The 17,804-nt window shown below is 43.3% G+C and overlaps 1 protein-coding gene across 2 annotated transcripts in view; it reads left to right on the plus strand.

Annotated features, from left to right (window-relative positions):
• Nucleotides 1–11,378: 11,378 nt before the first annotated feature.
• LNX1 (ligand of numb-protein X 1) overlaps nt 11,379–17,804 on the plus strand; it is a 128,274-nt gene continuing 121,848 nt past the window's right edge. Inside the window, exon 1 of one of the 2 annotated variants that reach the window (XM_081875728.1) lies at nt 11,379–11,504. The gene's annotated coding sequence lies outside the window, so the exon portion shown is untranslated. The remainder of the gene's footprint in view (nt 11,505–17,804) is intronic. The other variant, XM_081875732.1, reaches the window with a different exon arrangement.

Below are 17,804 nucleotides of genomic sequence, written 5' to 3' on the forward strand. Positions count from 1 at the left end.
AAATTCTTATTAATCTTACCCTTGTCATACCATAAATATGCATGCCAGCCAAACGCATTGTCAAAACCTTCCAAATCTAATACATCAGTGTCCTCGAGAAGCAGCCAATCTTTCAACCAGCAGAAAGCTGCTGATTCATAATACAGCCTTAAGTCTGGCAGGGCAAAGCCCCCTCTTTCTTTCGCGTCAGTTAATATCTTAAACTTAATTCTGGGCTTTTTGCCCTGCCAGACAAATTTGGAAATATCTCTCTGCCACTTCCGGAAACACTCTGTTTTATCCACAATCTGTAATGTTTGAAATAAAAAAAGCATTTTAGGCAATACATTCATCTTTACAGCAGCGATTCGGCCTAACAAGGAAAGTTTCAATCTTGTCCAACTTTCTAAGTCTCTCTTAATTTCTGCCCAGCATTTCTCATAATTATCTTTAAATAGACTCAGATTTTTTGCTGTTATATTTACCCCTAGGTATTTTACTTTTTTAACCACATTCAACTCTGTCTCTTTCTGAAACCGTTCTGACTCTGTAACTGTCAAGTTTTTCCCCAATACCTTAGTTTTCTGCTTGTTTAACTTAAATCCCGCTACCCGACCAAACTCTTGAATCAATTGTAATGCTTTTTTCGTACTAGATTCTGGCTCCTGTAAAGTCAAAACTAGGTCATCTGCAAACGCTTTAAGTTTATATTGCTTCACTCTGACCTGAATACCTTCCAGCAGCCGGTCCCCTCTAATCATGTTCAAGAGCACCTCCAGGACAGAAATAAATAACAATGGGGAAATAGGACAGCCTTGTCGTGTTCCTTTTTCAATTTTGAACTCTTCTGTAATCACATTGTTGACTATCAGTTTAGCCTTTTGTTCTGAATAAATTGCGTCAATCCCATTTTCAAAACCCCGTCCCACTCCCATCCCTTCCAGATTTCCCTTCATAAATTTCCAAGAAATATTATCAAAGGCCTTCTCCGCATCTATAAAAATTAACACTGCTTTTGTATTGATATTTGTTTGCAAAAATTCCAAAATGTCAATTATGTTCCTTGTATTAGCAAACAAATGTCTGCCTGGGAGAAAGCCTGCCTGATCCTTATGAATTACCTGATTCACAACTTTTTTAAATCTACTTGCTAGAATGTCTGCAAATATTTTGTAATCCACATTTAGAAGGGAGATGGGGCGGTAGTTCTTAAGTTGAGTCTTTTCAGTTTCCGATTTTGGTATCAATGTGATAAACGCTTCTTTCCACGATTCCGGCGCCTTCTTCCCCTCCAAAATTTCGTTGCTAACCTCCAAGAATGGTTGTATCAAATAGTCTTTCAATGTCTTATAGTACTTGGAGGTGAGCCCATCTGGCCCTGGAGATTTGCCCAATTGCATGTTCTGAATGGCTTGTTCAATCTCTTGTCGTGTTATTTTAGAGTTCAGGATTACTCTATTTTCTTGTGACAGTTTTGGTAGTCCGTTCCTTTTCAGAAATTGTTTTATCTCAGCCTCATCTTGCGGCCCTTGAGTGTATAGTTTTTTGAAGTATCTCTGGAGGTTACTGTTGCATTCTAGTGGAGCTCTATATAAGCAGGCTGACTGAGCTCCTCCGTTCAGTTCTGTTCCAGCTTGCAAATAAAGAGCTGCTTTGGAAGAATCGCTGTGTCGTCTGATATGTTCGCCCACAACTTAACATTAGGAGCCTACACAACACAGAACACTGTTGCTGTATGTAGGTTTTATTTTATTTGTTTTTTATGTTATATTTTGGAAATGTACATCCAGGTTTTTTCCCTTTAAATTGTTTGTAGGCCCCCAAGAGAGTGGGACCCTAAGCTATAGCTTGTTTAGCTTATACGTAAATCTGGCACTGCTGGCTCCTCCTTCATTCCCCAATCTCCCCCTTCTTAAAGAGTTAGCAGCAGCACTTATGTGTCACTTTGCACTTGTGCCAAAGTCACCAATTGCCAGATAAGAGAGGTGAAAACTGGGTGATAAAACCCAAGAGCCTAGGCCACTGTTGAGCTATTAAGTTACCTCTGAAGGTCCACACAAGACAAATGTTCCTCATTCCTGTTTCTTAAGACAGTTGTTCACTTATGGAGTGTTTATGTACTCAATTAAAGCCCACACTTTAAATGTTTGCCTTCTTTTCTCTTGACTTCCAAAGAGAAAAATCTGTCTAACAATAGTCTTCACCCTTGGAGCACTTTCTTCCGTCAATCTGTCCTTATAAAGCATCTTATTTTGAAACATTTGTAGCAGGCTAATTATAGTAAGTAGGCCCTGAAGTAGAAAGCATGCGAAAACAGTGTGTGTTGAGCATCTCTTCCACGACTTTTCCCCACGCTCTTTTAAATACTACCATATTAACTAAAAGAAAAACCCTTTCCATTTTTGCTTTTCCGCTATGGAAGATGTCTCCTGCTTTATTCTGTAGGTCCTCCCCCCCCCGCCATGTTGATCTCCCTGAGCCTATGGCCCTATGCCCGCTTACCTGGGAGTAAGCCTCTTTGAAATCAGTGGGGCTTACTTCTGACGAGACCTGCATAGGATTGCACAGTCTCTGAGACTGTACCCTCCAATGAAAATAGGGACATCCGAAGGAAAACAGAACATTCTGGGATCAAATCAGGAACTGGGATGGCTTCTTTAAATCAGGGGTGTCCCTGGAAAATAGGGACTCTTGGAGGGTCTGCTTTTCTCTAAACTTAAAAGCCCCGTTGTAAATTTGTGAAGCTATTTAGTGAGTTCTTTTGTGGGGACGCACCGTAGGAGTCAACTGTTAGGCACATGCAGTGCGTTCTTTCTAAAAAAAAATGTTTAGGGGTACTCTCATTTTCCTACTCATATTGAAATACTGCCCCTCAATGAGGCCAAACTTAGATTCACAAAATGTTTAGGGGTATGTATCCCCCTGCGTCCCCCCAGACAAAAAGCAGTGGGCACATGGGTGCTTGTAGCTGTTGGGTTGGCAACTGTTATTAGATAAAATATACTACAGCATGGATAGGCAAACTAAGGCCCAGGGGCTGAATCTAGCCCAATTGCCTTCTAAATCTGTCCTGCTGATGGTCCGGAAATCAGTGTGTTTTTACATGAGTAGAATGTGTCCTGTTATTTAAAATGCATCTCTGGGTTATTTGTGGGGCATAGGAATTCGTTCATTCTCCCCCCCAAAAAAATATAGTCCGCCGTCCGCCCTCCCCAGGTCTGAGGGACACTGGACCAGCCCCCTGCTGAAAAAGTTTGCTGACCCCTGTACTACAGCCATTTATCATATCTGGCTAGTCTAGGAAAACAGGATTATAGCAGAAGATTGTTCATTATTATGTTTAGCGTTCTTGCTTATTCAGGGCTGAAGAAAGCACTGTTGTGGGGTGAAAAAAAATTGGTGGAATTTTTCAACTCTTGCATTTTTCTGCAGAAATGTTTTCACTTCTAAAACTGCATTCTTTTATGAAATGAACAATCCACATAATATAGGTATACCATACCAGTCAAATAAAATACCCATAGGAAGTACATGCACATGTGTGCATTTGTGCACATGGACACAGACACACGCAACCCCACATATCCACTAAAGCAGAACAGCAATCTGAATGTGCTAAAATTGGTTTATGAGCCATTTACGGTGTGTTCATATTTTTCTTAAAATTTAAATTACATAAGGGAAGCATATGCTGCTGAGCTCCTGCCAGTCTTAAAATATTTACAACTATTTCAATAAAAATATTTTTTGAATATGATATGTAAACCAAATGGAGTATGCTTTACTGATTTGCTTCCCACCCAATAAAACATTCCCATTCATCTACTTTTGGCAATTGGAAGAACTTCCTGAGTTGTTTGTATAACACACACAAAAAACCATGACGTGTATACTAGTTTAGTTTTGCAACTACTAAATATTAAACAAGTAAACATGCTGACTGTTGTCCAATCTATTTAGAGCACTGGAATCTCACCACCGCTGCCACCAATAAAAACATCCCATTCAAGATTTCCTTGCAAATAAGCATTACTGATTTTTACTGAACCAATCAAATTCTATGGGGCCAATTTCTGCCATGGTAGCAAAGATAGTCTGGAATCTGTATTTTGCTTAAACATGTGGGCATTCAGAATGTTGTTCAGCATCATCTCTCTTTAATTTTCTTCCACTCATTTGTCATCCTTGAGGCCATCTTACAGGAAATTAAGTTTCAACTGGAAAACGGCTGAGAAAGGCACTGTGGTCTTCAAGGGTAGAACAGTAGTTTTATTTTTTTTCTCTTATTTTGTGGGCCAATCATCCCAACATCAAATGTCAAACATCTTGAAATCTGTGGCATGCACCAGAAGTTAGTGGCAAACTGCTGATATGTTCATGCTTCTTAGGAAAGTAGTTGTTATAGGAAGTTGTCTGAGATGTGTGTTGATGTAAGGTTTTCTACCTTAAAAGGATATGGTTGAAGAAGGTATTTAAAAAATCAGTCATTGCCTCCAGACTAGAGTGACGTTCTGTCAAGCTGCATCTAAATTCCAACAAGAACACAAACATTTGCTGAGTTAGTAGCTAAACACCAGGTGCAAACAGGGCTTGCAAAGAATTTTCAATAATTAAAAAAAAATCAGGACACTTAGAAATTACCATAAAAGTCTGTGACTCTTCTTTCCCATAAAGAATAAATTAAATGCTACTGCTTTAAAACACTTTCAGTTGTATCTTGGTTTAATGTCTACTCTTGCGAGTAGATTTCAAACAGCTGGGGGCATTTTTATAAGCCCATAAATTTATAGAGAAAGCATACTTAAGAAAGCTATACTATGAGCTTTAATTCTCATGCTAAATTAATAAAACAGCCTTTATTTTCAGTCAGTTGTGAACAAGCAAAAACCATTTGAGTTTCCTAATTTGGAAAATTGTTGGGGGGGGGGAAGAGTCCTCTCCACTTCACTGTTGCGGCTTAGAGCTCTTGATCGTGTTAATTTGATTGTGTTTCCTTTTATTTTGCAGTTTCCTGAAACTGCAGCAGGTAAAGCCATATTCAAATAGACTGAGGAGTTGAACAGATCTAGCAATTACATATTTTTAAAAACTGCTTTTGTTCATAAAGATGCTCAGGGGACATTTACAGATATGAGGTCTCCAGTGATGGATGGCTATCATTTATGATCTTGTTGAGATTCCTGTATTGCAGAGGTTTGGACTAGATGAATCTTGGGTTTCCTTCAAACTCTATAATTCTTTGATTCCAGAACTTTGTGATCAACAACTTCTACTAAGAACTTATAATACGAACTTCCTTCATTAGCTCACATCACCACCAACCCCTTTCACCCTCTTTTAAAACAATAATCTGCTTTATTGTTTTGGTATACATGACATTTTGTGAGTTAATGCATGTTGTATGTTAGGCAGGACAAGAACTGAGAGTAGTGGAAGAGAATGGTCAGAGCTGCTGAACAAAGTAGAACAGGATGTCCAGAACTGGCCTATGGACCACCAGTCATCTAAGAGCTTCATTCAGTGGTCCACATTACATCTGTGGATTTGTGGTTGAAGATGGGAGACAGAGCATCCATCACATTGAATATTCATATTGATTTTTTAATTGTGTTTTTATTGCTTTTTATTTTATACATTGTATTTTATTGTATTGCAATTTGAATTCTGTGGAATACAACAAAATATAATAAAAAGAAGCAATACGAATACAATGAAAATCATACAGGCACAGCACCTTGTAATTACTAATAAGTGGTCCACCAAGTTCTGCCGCTTGTTTCAATTGGGTGGTGTAGATAATCATTTGGGAGCTACTGACGTACAGCTGAGGATGGCAGAGTTAGAAGAGCAGAGCTATAACAGGAACTAAATACAGAAATGTTAAGTGAGGGGACCAGTAGTGGGAGGAGACCACTAGTTCTTCCAGTAATCCTGCTGTGGAATGGACTTTCTCAGCCAATCCATTCATGTACTGAAGAGGAATACATGAATGAGCCATTGTTAGTGAGTGGAAGTAGGAAAGGGTAACAGGACAAGAAAAAATAACAGAGCGAATAACAGGAGCAATTTATTACATGCACAGAAATGTGACTTCCAAAGTTCACAGACTTAGGTTCAACAGGGGAATGCACACCCATTGCATAGCTAGTTGAAGTGCTTCTGGTCTCCTCAGGAGGGGTGCTGCTGAACCACAGAGGAGTGTTCCACTGGAGAAACCATCATAGTGACATGACCTAGGAATTCCAGGGACTTGAAGGAATAAAGAGCAAAACCTAAAAAACTCCAGAGGGGCTCATGTTGTTGACAGGTTTTGACAACATACTAAGGAAAGTGCCATTATTCTGCATCATCCTAATGACTTTTGCAGTCAATTTCAAGTAACCTTGAATCCCCCCCCCCAAGCTGTAACTGCTGCAGCTTTTCTGGAATGTTATGAATAAGATTACTATATGCATGGTTTAGGTCTGCATACTGCTAACCCAGCAATAGCCAATGAGGTGTCCTCTAGATGTTTCTGGACTACAGTTCCCATCATCCTTGACCATTGGCCATGCTGGATGGGGCTGATGGGAATAGTATCCAGCAACATGGAGAAGGCACATTGGTTAACCACATTAGTTATCATTTTTCATCAATTCCCTTTCAATTGGAATCAAAGTGATAATAGCATTGGTGTTTGCTACTCCATACTTACAAAATTAAACATAACAGAAATATCGAAGTATAGTGCGTCTTATAGAGCGAAAAATATGATACGTCCCAACCTGTGTTATTCCACTACTTCTCCCTCTTTATCATGTGATCTTTCAGACTCTTAATTTATGAACACACTGATGTTGTCTAATGTCTATATTTTGCTTCTGGAGCATCCAGCAAAAATCTGAAAGCATGCTGAGACTCCCCCTGTCTTGGTACCTCCTTTCCATGCCACATATACCTTGGTGAACCCGCTCCCAGTGTTCATCACTAACAGCGCCCAACTTGGCTGGGGAAATGTTGAGATGCAAATCCAATAAACACATTTTCAGAGACGTATTATATCCCCATAGCCTCTGAGTTTATTGGAGGTGCAAAATTTCAGGACCCAGTGTTGCCTCAATATAGTCATGTGCTTCTGTTGCTGGCCTCCGTTGAAAACAGCTTCTCCATGCAAACCAGGAAGTGACCTCTCCAGACAATGGAACAACTCTTCTTTTCTTATCTCTGTGGCTGTGATCTTCTGGGTGACAGGGACGCCGTTAGGCAGTTGAATGTGCGTATGCACTCCATCCATTTCCTCCCTCCACGCGGCCCCGGGCACTGGCAACCTACACTACACCACTGTTTGCCTTCATTGCCTTCCTTATGCTCTGCTTGTAAATCAGGGCTGGGGAATCTTTGGCCCTCCAGATGTTGATAAACTGCAACTCCGATTATCCCTGCTTGCTGTAGCTGCTGGGAGTTCTAGTTCAGCAATATGTGGAGGACCAAAGATTCCCCATTCTGCTGTAAACAAACCAATTTTTTTTACTAAGACAATATTAATGCTCCCAATGAAATGCACATATATTCACACAGCAGCATCCTTGGTTCTCCTCCTCTGTCTAAAATTAGGCTTCAAAGAAGCATTATATTGTGGCCCAAGGAAAGGTTGTGATGTATTTGTGGTGTCTACAACAGTGTCTTCAGTTTGCAGATGTGCCCACAGTCCCTGGAAGGTTGGTGAACCCTTGCCTAGATCTTCTTCCAGCTTGGGGAAGGGCAGAGAGCATAGCAGTAACCACAGCCTTCTGTTTTTGGCTTTGGAGTTTGACCCTCAGGGCATTCCACAGAAAAAATGGTCCCCTGCTTCAGAGGAGCTTCACCCTGTGACAGAAACTCCTGTTTAAGGGCTGGCACAAGTAAACTCCTGCCTTTACTCATATTTTTTAATTAGCATAGTTTACTGAGTCATTCGTTAGTGTGAGTCACTCAGTTATAACATCCTGAACACGAATGCAAAACGTGAGGCACTCAAATGGCACGGGATCTCACAGAAAAGAGGGGGGCAACAGGAAACAATTATTTATATGAGCTTTTGATCTTTCTAGGCACAACCAGACAGCATCATACAATAGGCCGAACCTCGGGCCTTTGCAGCAGGAATGCATGAGTAACAGACCTGGTTTTCTAAGTCATTCACTGTGAGGCACTGGACATTTTTGGGTCCTCCTTCTCCAGGCCATTAACTTGTGTAGTCATATCCAGCTATACAATGTGAATCAAACACTGTTGGCATCTGGTTCCCTAAGTCATCGGATACAATTCAAGCAAAATGATAAACCAGTGCTAGTTTTAGACACTAGTTTCCTCTGCTCCAAAATCAATGGACAGAGAGGGCAGAGAAAAACACAGGTGGCAGTGCAAACCTACCAGATCCAGACCAGAAATCTCAACTGAGACCTGGTGCAGTGTTAGTTTGTGGGTGAACATATCAGACGACACAGCGATTCTTCAAACAGCTCTTGTTTATTCACAGGCCCAGAACAGAACTGGGCTGAAGGGTTCAGCCAACCTGCTTATATAGAGCTCAACTACAAAGCAACAGTAACAACTTTCTGTAACTATCCAATCACTGAATGTCACTTTCAATTCCTTATTTGCATATGTGGAGCTGAGTGAAAACTACAGTATCCCCCTGCTGGCCCAGGGTGAGAACTTCAGTACATAACAGAATGCATCCTTCAGAAAGGCTTGCCTGGCATCTAGTTTAATGCTATCAGATTCATATGAACAGCTTTGATGGTGTTGGTGGTAATCATAGATATGCCCTAATTTCAACCAAGTCCAAGGAAGATGAAATTTAAGGGGCTGTACTAGTTGAAAGGCAACACAAGATGAACCTATGCCCTGACATGGTGAAAACAGACAAAGGCACATTCTGACCTATTCCAAGTATCTCAGAAGGTCTGCATGGTGTCGTCTTGGAGTCTGGGACAGAATTTGATGCTGGCGTGTATAACAGCATCTTAAACCATTTGAGCTAATTGATTTTATTCCCATCGGTGCAATGAGGCTTGCCTGTGGTGAATTACTTGAAACTTATTATCCAGCACGCAAGATGTGGAGTAGGAAAAAGAACACAAACTCTTTTTCACAATGCTTTAATCTGCAGCCACATCATACAATGAGTACAGGGCTGGAATTTCAAACTCAGTTCTGCGCTGAAAAATAACAAATGCTGAATAATATACAGTGTTGTACTATGTGCTTTGCATTTGTTTTGATGTCTCGTACAAAAGATAGACACTTGCTTGCAAAAGCCACTGCTCCTTTCACCAATTGTCCACAGGTTCTGCGTAGCTTTTGGTGCAAGGGTTCAAGCCTATACTTTTTGCAAGGATGTTAAGTCTCATTCAGTTCAGAGAAAAGTTTTCCTCCCTCTCTCATGACGCTGGAATTCATAGGAAGCTGAATGTTGGGAGGGGTGGGGGGAGGGTTTATTGGTTCGTGGGGTTTCCCCTCCCCCCTCTTTTTATTATGTATTCTGTGTTTTTATCTGGGAGTGGCCGCCGAGACCACATAACACCGGTCCTGAAAGGCCTTCATTGGCTCCCAGTACATTTCTGAGCACAATTCAAAGTGTTGGTGCTACTTTTAAAGCCCTAAATGGCCTCGGTCCAGTATACCTGAAGGAGCGTCTCAACCCCCATCGTTCAGCCCGGTCACTGAGGTCCAGCTCCGTGGGCCTTCTGGCGGTTCCCTCACTGCGATAAGTGAAGCTACAGGGAATCAGGCAGAGGGCCTTCTTGGTGGTGGTGCCCGTCCTATGGAATGCTCTCCCATCAGATGTCAAGGAAATAAACAATTATCTGACTTTTAGAAGACATCTGAAGGCAGCCCTGTTTAGGGAAGTTTTTTAATGATTGGTGTTTTATCATGTTTTTTAATATTCTGTTGGGAGCCACCCAGAGTGGCTGGGGCAACCTAACCAGATGGGCAGGGTATCACTTGTTGTTGTTGTTATTTTATTTTTATGTTGTGAACAAACCTGGGATCTACACATGAAGGGCAGTATACAAATTTAATAAATGAATGAAATAAATAAATAAAGAGATTCAAGACAGACAGAAGGAGGTTTACTTCTTCACATAACTCGCTCCCACCAGAGGCAGTGATGGTCATCAACTTGGATGGCATTAAGAGAAGATTAATGGAGGTAAAGGCTATCAGCGGCCACTAGCCACAATGACTATGTCCTGCCTCCTCTGTTGGAAGCAATATGCCTTTGAATACCAATTGCTGAGAGTCACAGGCAAAGAGGGTACTTTTGGGGTTCCCCTAGGCATCTGGTTGGTCACTGCATGAGAACAAGATGCTGGATTAGATGGTCCATTGGCCTGATCCAGCAGTCTCTTCTTAGGTTCTTATGAACTCAATGAGACTTCAGAGTACGAACACATAGGATTGCTCTGTAAATCACCAGCCCCCTTTCCAGTTAAGTAGAATGCATTCCTGCAGAATAAGAGGAAAACTTAGACTCTGGGAGTCACTCTTGGCTGAAGAACCGCATTGCAAAATTCAGAGAATTGCCATAGCATTGTTTTGGCTCACATATGGTTCTGGAAAGTGCAGGTTGGGTAGGTTCACCTTTAAATCCTCCCTAACAATGACTGCAGTGGTGCTGTGGGTTAAACCACAGAGCCTAGGACTTGCCGATCAGAAAGTCGGCGGTTCGAATCCCCGCGACAGGGTGAGCTCCCGTTGCTCGGTCCCTGCTCCTGCCAACCTAGCAGTTTGAAAGCACGTCAAAATGCAAGTAGAGAAATAGGTACTGCTCCGGCGGGAAGGTAAATGGCATTTCCGTGTGCTACTCTGGTTTGCCAGAAGCGGCTTAGTCATGCTGGCCACATGACCCGGAAGCTGTACGCTGGCTCCCTCAGCCAATAAAGCGAGATGAGCGCCGCAACCCTAGAGTCGGCCATGACTGGACCTAATGGTCAGGGGTCCCTTTACCTTTACCTTTAACAATGACTGAAATAGTGGTTTGCTCACAGCCCCACAGCATGCTTCTGCTTAAGCTCCAGTTTGAATTGGAGGACTTCCGTCTGCCTGCTGATGCATAGCACTGTTTCTGGGCTGGCACGGGCAGTAATTTCTCATAGAGACTTGAACATCATATGATGGCATCATTGTCAGCTGTAATGCACATGCTCGTTCTTTAGCTAATCTCTGTTCAAACTGGTTTCGGAGCCACTACATAAAAGTGCACAATCGTGCTGACCAGAGGAAACAACAGGATGAGTGCACACGGGACGTAACATTTCCTCTGACCTGCCGCTGTCGGGTCTCCCCTTTTGCCTTGTTTAGAGTTGTTGCTCTTGCAAAGTTCCATTTCCTACCTCTGAGTTCATATCCTCCTCATTTCCTTGTTTCTTCCCTCTTCTTTGCAGGAGAATTGTACTCTGAGAAGCCACAGCCCTTCTCCCCGCGGCCAGTGGCTCTTCCATCCCCACGCAGCTCTGTTAGATGTAGAGGACCCAAGTCCATGTGACCAGCTTCACAAGGTACGCTTTATGCAGTCAACTTGCTTTGATCATTTCTGTGGCATTCCATGTCAGTGAGTTGGGGCCAAACTAGACAATATCTATCTGTACCCTTCAGTGCAGGCTTGGTTTTTGTTTTTTATGTAAATTGCCAGCATGGGCACCCTGATCTCAATTGAGGCATTAGTTTGTGGAGGGGCCTTTAACCCTTGCTCTTTGCTAGAGGATTGGGAGTACTACACAGGTAATTTGCTTTTGTGGTAGGACTCCCATTCATTTCACTGGGAGTGAAGAGAGCACTGTTTCTGCCCTTACAAAGCTACACTTTCCACCTTTCCTTGATCTTCATTATCTCAGAGACCCAGGGCTAACTTGGATTCTGCAACCAGATAATATCCAATATTTAAATCCTGATGGGATTTAAAACAAAACTGAAAACAGCCCTTGGGAGACTGACCTGGAGTTGTTGGAGGATTCTTGACTCTTTCCCTGCCTGCTGTTTTTCTGCTCATAATCCATCTTCCCAACTGTTTCCCCTATCATCGCAATGGCAGAAAGCAATTTGGGACCCACATTTTTTCTCCTTGTGTGGGGAAAAGCTGCTGAGTTCACTCAATTTTTAACAGAAAAGGAGTCAGTAGGGAAAGGGTTAAGCATCCTCCCCCCACCCCTCAAAAACTTCTTTCCCTCCTCACTGATGCTTTTCTTTTCTTTCTAGAAGGTCATTGATGGGAAAGTTACACTTACATGTAACATCCAGGTTGTCTCCCAATCTAAAGGCCTGTTGAAGAGTCAGTGCCCGTCTTGTATGTTGCTCCAAGTTTTGCATATTGCAATGAGTGTGTTAACTTTGCATGCAGGCAAACTATATTAATAATAATAACAATAATTTATTATTTATACCCCACCCATCTGGCTGAGTTTCCCCAGCCACTATTGTTAGGGGAAGATGGTTAAAAGCACATTTGTCCAACGATTTCTAGTTATCGGTCTGCTTTTTCTTTTGTCCCACAGCTTTACCCTGGAAAACCCATTGTTTATTGCGGAACTGGAGCAAATTGGTTTTACTGTTGTTCTGATGCAGTGGCAAACAGTGGGTTTTCCCAGGGGGACACAAGAAAAAACTCTTAGACCCATGTCCAGGAATCACAGGAAAAATGAAATGAAATAAAGTGGTACCTTGGGTTGCAAATGCTTCGGGTTACAAATGCTTCAGGTTACAGACTCCGCTAACCAGAAGTAGTACCTCAGGTTAAGAACTTTACCTCAGGATGAGAACAGAAATTGGGCGGCGGCAGCACAGTGGCAGCTGGAGGCCCCATTGGCTAAAGTGGTAACTCAGGTTAAGAATAGTTTCAGGTTAAGAACAGACCTCCAGAACGAATTAAGTTCTTAACCTGAGGTACCACTGTATGGGACAAAGGGAAGTGTGGGTGAGCTCTTAATGTGCCTGGCAATATCACCTCCAGAAGTTCACAGCCCACACTGGGGATTATATGGAAGACTGAGGGTGTGAACTAGCATCGCAACATCACAGCTCTGTATGCAGCCTTTGCAGTTTGCATTTCATTTCATTTTTATTTATTGAATTTATATACCTCCCTATACCTGGAGGTCTCAGGGTGGTTAACAAAAAATATATCACAATATATAAAATCAAATAATAATCCAATCTCACTCACACACAAAGAGCCACATTTTTTGTCGTTTAGTCGTGTCGGACTCTTCATGACCCCATGGACCAGAGCACGCCAGGCACTCCTGTCTTCCACTGCCTCCCCCAGTTTGGTCAAACTCATGCTGGTAGCTCTGAGAACACTGTCCAACCATCTTGTCCCCTGTCATCCCCTTCTCCTTGTGCCCTCTATCTTTCCCAACATCAGGGTCTTTTCCAGGGAGTCTTCTCTTCTCATGAGGTGGCCAAAGTACTGGAGCCTCAGCTTCAGGATCTGTCCTTCCAGTGAGTGCTCGTTTTAGGATGCTGATTAGATCAGCCAAAGGCCTGGTTAAAAAGGAATGTTTTTGCCTGGCGCCTCAAGGTGTACAATAATGGTGCCAGGCGAACCTCCCTGGGGAGAGCTTCCACAGATGGGGAGCCACTACAGAGAAGGCCCGTTCTTGTGCTGCTATCCTCCAGATCTCTCACAGAGCAGGCACACAAAGGAAGGCCTCAGAAGGTGATCTCAGGATCCGGGTAGGTTCATATGGAAAGAGGCGGACCAGGATCAGTGCAATATGCTCAAACCATGAGCGACATGGCCGCTGAATTCTGCACCAGCTGCACCACGGGCTGAAAAGCACTCCTCAAGTGACACCCTCTGGGAACGGCAGGACTGGAACCACCGCACTTCTAGTTGCGTGAATGTAGTGGCTTGAAAAAGTGCTTTCATATGATTCCAGCTGGGTTGTTATTCGCCTGCTTGGAACCCCTAAATAGTTGGTTCCAGAAGTCAATCATATAAGTGCTTCCAGCTATAGGAAGGCAATGTTTACCAACATTTTACACCACAATCACATATGTATAACATTCATGTGACCTCGTATTTATGATCTTGTGCTAGAGCAGCAGCTAGGAATCCCCCCTCACTCCATCTCTTGAATCTGTTTATTTACAGTGGTACCTCGGGTTAAGTACTTAATTCGTTCCAGAGGTCTGTTCTTAACCTGAAACTGTTCTTAACCTGAAGACCACTTTAGCTAATGGGGCCTCCTCCTGCCACCACGCTGTTGGAGCACAATTTTTGTTCTCATCCTGAAGCAAAGTTCTTAACCTGAAGCACTATTTCTGGGTTGGCAGAGTCTGTAACCTGAAGCGTATGTAACCTGAAGCATATGTAACCTGAGGTACCACTGTATTAAGATTGAATTGGTTTATGCAGCCTATAGCACCTATCCGGGATGCACCATGGATGCTCATTTTTTTAATGTACACAGTTTCTGCCTTTCTTAAGCCAGCAAAGGTTGGGTCATTGAATTCTACAATATCCCACACAGATCGGAATGGGGCAGATCCAGTTTAGCCGCAGAACCGTAACTCCCTGTTTGGGTGTTAACATAGAAATAAAGTCCCGAGTCTTCCTTTTCCCCTTTCAACTTCCTCATTGGGTGTTAACGTAAATTTAAGTGACTCTCTTTAAAAAATGTAGACATCATTTCCATAATACATGTTCTGTCAGACTGAAAGTTTTTGGGTTTTTGGTTTTTTTTTTGTCACGGGTGTAATTCTCCCCACCCAGTTACTCTAAAAGCTGTGTTAAGGCAATATGCCTAACTCCCAAAACTCTGCCTAATTGCTTGCCTTTTTCAGTTTCTCTTCAGCTTTCAGCAGAGTCAGTCATATATGGTTGCCAATCTTCTGATCGACACTGCAATTACCTGATGCCTCTTGTGACATTATTATGTTGAATTAGAAGCTGCTTGTCAAGGCGCTTGCAGATCCTAACTTGTTTTCCAGTTGTAATGACAACTTCATTTCCCCCCCCCCCCCCCGTAAGGATGTGGCGAAGGAAATGTTTGTGTTTCACAACTGTACGTTTTGCTAGGCCAGCTAATGACAGAGAATATTTGATTTGAAGTAAAAACCTGGTATGAAAATATCCAGTGCGAAAAATGTATCACAGAACTCCCTGCCACAAGAAATAATTCCAAATGAGCTCAGGATGGCCCTGTTTAACCCGCCTATTTGGGATACCTAAGTGATATCACATGGGTCAAAATAAATGGAATATCCAATCATTAAGCCGATTGTATAAGCAATCTTATCCCAGATTTTCCCCTGTTTAGGACAACTCTACCACATGCACAAAATGTTAGGTACCCCCCCCACTCTTTCCAGGCACGGTCCACACTTTAAAACTCCATGTCTGAGTGCCCCCCTTTTTAGGCTCTAGTTTCCCCATGTGCAAACCAATTTGCAGAAAACATTTGCTCCTATTGAATGCTAAAGAGGAGGTTTTCGTGTGTGGAAGCTAGAGACAAAAAAGGGAGCTCAGACATGGAGTTTTAAGCGCTGATCTGTGCCTGGAAAAACCGCTTCCCACATTAAATAGGGGGGCGCCCTTTGCGTGGGTGCACGCAGCCCCGCCCAATCCTATGCGACTCCCAGCTAGGCAGCCTGGCTTCACCTCCTCCCCGGGCCACATACCTGGAGGTTCCTGCCAAGATTCCAACAATTGGCCAGTCCCAGCTGGAGGAGGCGCTGCCAGGGGACTTGGCCAGGTAGGGCTAGGTCTGCCCCCCCCACACACAATAGAGGGTGTAACTTACATGGGAATCTTCAGTTGGCTCCAGAGCTTCTCCCACCCTGCCCTCCCTTATTCCATGCATTCCTTTTGCAGTTTAACCTTTTTTCATTATAGCTATGCGGGTGCTGCTACGGTCATTGATGGTTGCTGTCGAAGGACCAGGAAGGAATTTCCCTGCATTGGCAGGTTTTGCCTTCCCCATAGCAAAACGCCACACCTTTGGTGGTTTCAGGCCTTGGGCGGAATTCTTTAGTCTATCTTCCCTAAAGGGGGGGGGAGCGAAGCGGTGACCCACGCTCCCCCTGCGGCGGCAGCAATCCCAGGGTTTCCCATTAAAGGGGTTGTTTTGAGGGGAGGCATTGGCCATACACTGAGAGGTTGTCATTGCTCTCCCCTGTGACGCAGCGAAATGGGGGGGGGGCGCCTCTCTGCTTAAACATACATTTTCCAGAGCCAGCCCAATCCCCACACATTCTGGATAACCCTGAAGTCTCCCAGATCCCCAACTGGGGACTGGGAAAGATAAACACCCAATGCCTGAGCCAAGGTCTCCCTACATCTGAAACTTTTAATAAAGTTGTGGCCAATTTTAATCCCATTCCACCCGGGTGTCTGGAGTTGGGGGGGGGGCTCTGCCTGCCTACGCAAAGAGTGGGGTGGAGGAAAGTAAGTGTGGATAAATCCATAGTCTCTTTCCTTCACTTCTAACCAACATAATTGCCCAGCTGAAAGTATTGAATAATTAGATGGTAATATGCCTTAGTGATCTCTGAATCAGTGGCGTAGCGTGGGGGGTGCAGGGGGGGGGTCGGCCGCACCGGGCGCAATATCTGGGGGTTAGGGTTAGGGGGCGCAAATCCACGGGTTAGGGGGCACAAATTACTTGCCTTGCCCCGGGTGCTGACAACCCACGCTACGCCACTGCTCTGAATGAATGATTCATTCATTTATACCTTGTATTCAGTGACTGTAGAGCCAACAATATGCACAGAACTCTACAGCATTGTTATAAGTAAAAATAAATAAATACCCGGACCCTTCTGCTGCCTCCCACCCACCCCCAGAGCTTAGATCTAAATTTTGGAAGTAGAAAAGACAATAGAGAAAAGGGCAGGGAGAGACACACGACCTGTGGATAAATGTAAGCAGCTAAAGCAGGCCCATGTACATACTTATGCTTGTCTGTTGTTTGGGTTATAGTTGATCATTGAGACTGGGATCAAGCCAGAGGTTTCACAGAAAATGTGTACCTGGACTCTAAAGGAGAAAAAGAGAGAAGGTGCTACATGTACATTCAGTACATGTGTGCAAGACTGCCATTCCAGCAGCTTGCAATGTTAGGGTACCTTGTTTCTCGAACTTAATCCATTCCGGGAGTCCATTTGAGTCCCGAAACCATTCGAAAACCAAGGCTTGGGTTCTGATTGGCTGCAAGAGCTTCCTGCAGTCAAGCAGAAGCCGCACCAGATGTTTGGTTTCCGAAAAACATTCGCAAACCGGAACACTTACTTCTGGGTTTGTGGTGTTTGGGACCAAAAACGTACGATTACCAAGGCGTTCGAGAACCAAGGTACGACTGTATTTGGCTTGAGTTATGAATAGGGCACATGGCAGAACTGTGCCAGATCCACACACAGCTGGTAGAAGTTGCTCATGAGAAAGCAGTCTTGTAGAAACAGCCATGTGATCTGCTATTTTTCTAGTGAAATATAATCTTCCAATACTCAGCTCGTTTTCAGCAACTAAAGCAGCTATATTCCACTGTGACACTATAATGCCTTTTTTTTTGTTTTTTGTTTAGAGTCTGTGGTTTTTACTAGAACTTCCCACCCAGGGTGAGAATTATACTCCAGGGCAAGAGAAGCTGGACTCTGGATAGTACCGCTTTACTATCCGGGAATGAGTAACGCTGGCTTCAGAAGGGCAGTTGTGAAATCGTACTAAGATTCTGCAAATTTTCGATTTACTGCTTCTTTTGAAAAGAAGAAACAGTTACTGCCAGCTGTTTTTCCTTTTCTCCCCATAAAACATGAATGGGAAGAATCAAAACTGCTTACTGCCAGCCGCTCTCGACTCC

This window comes from Podarcis erhardii (assembly GCF_964252035.2).
Source record: "Podarcis erhardii genome assembly, chromosome: 9".
Lineage (NCBI taxonomy): Eukaryota > Metazoa > Chordata > Lepidosauria > Squamata > Lacertidae > Podarcis > Podarcis erhardii.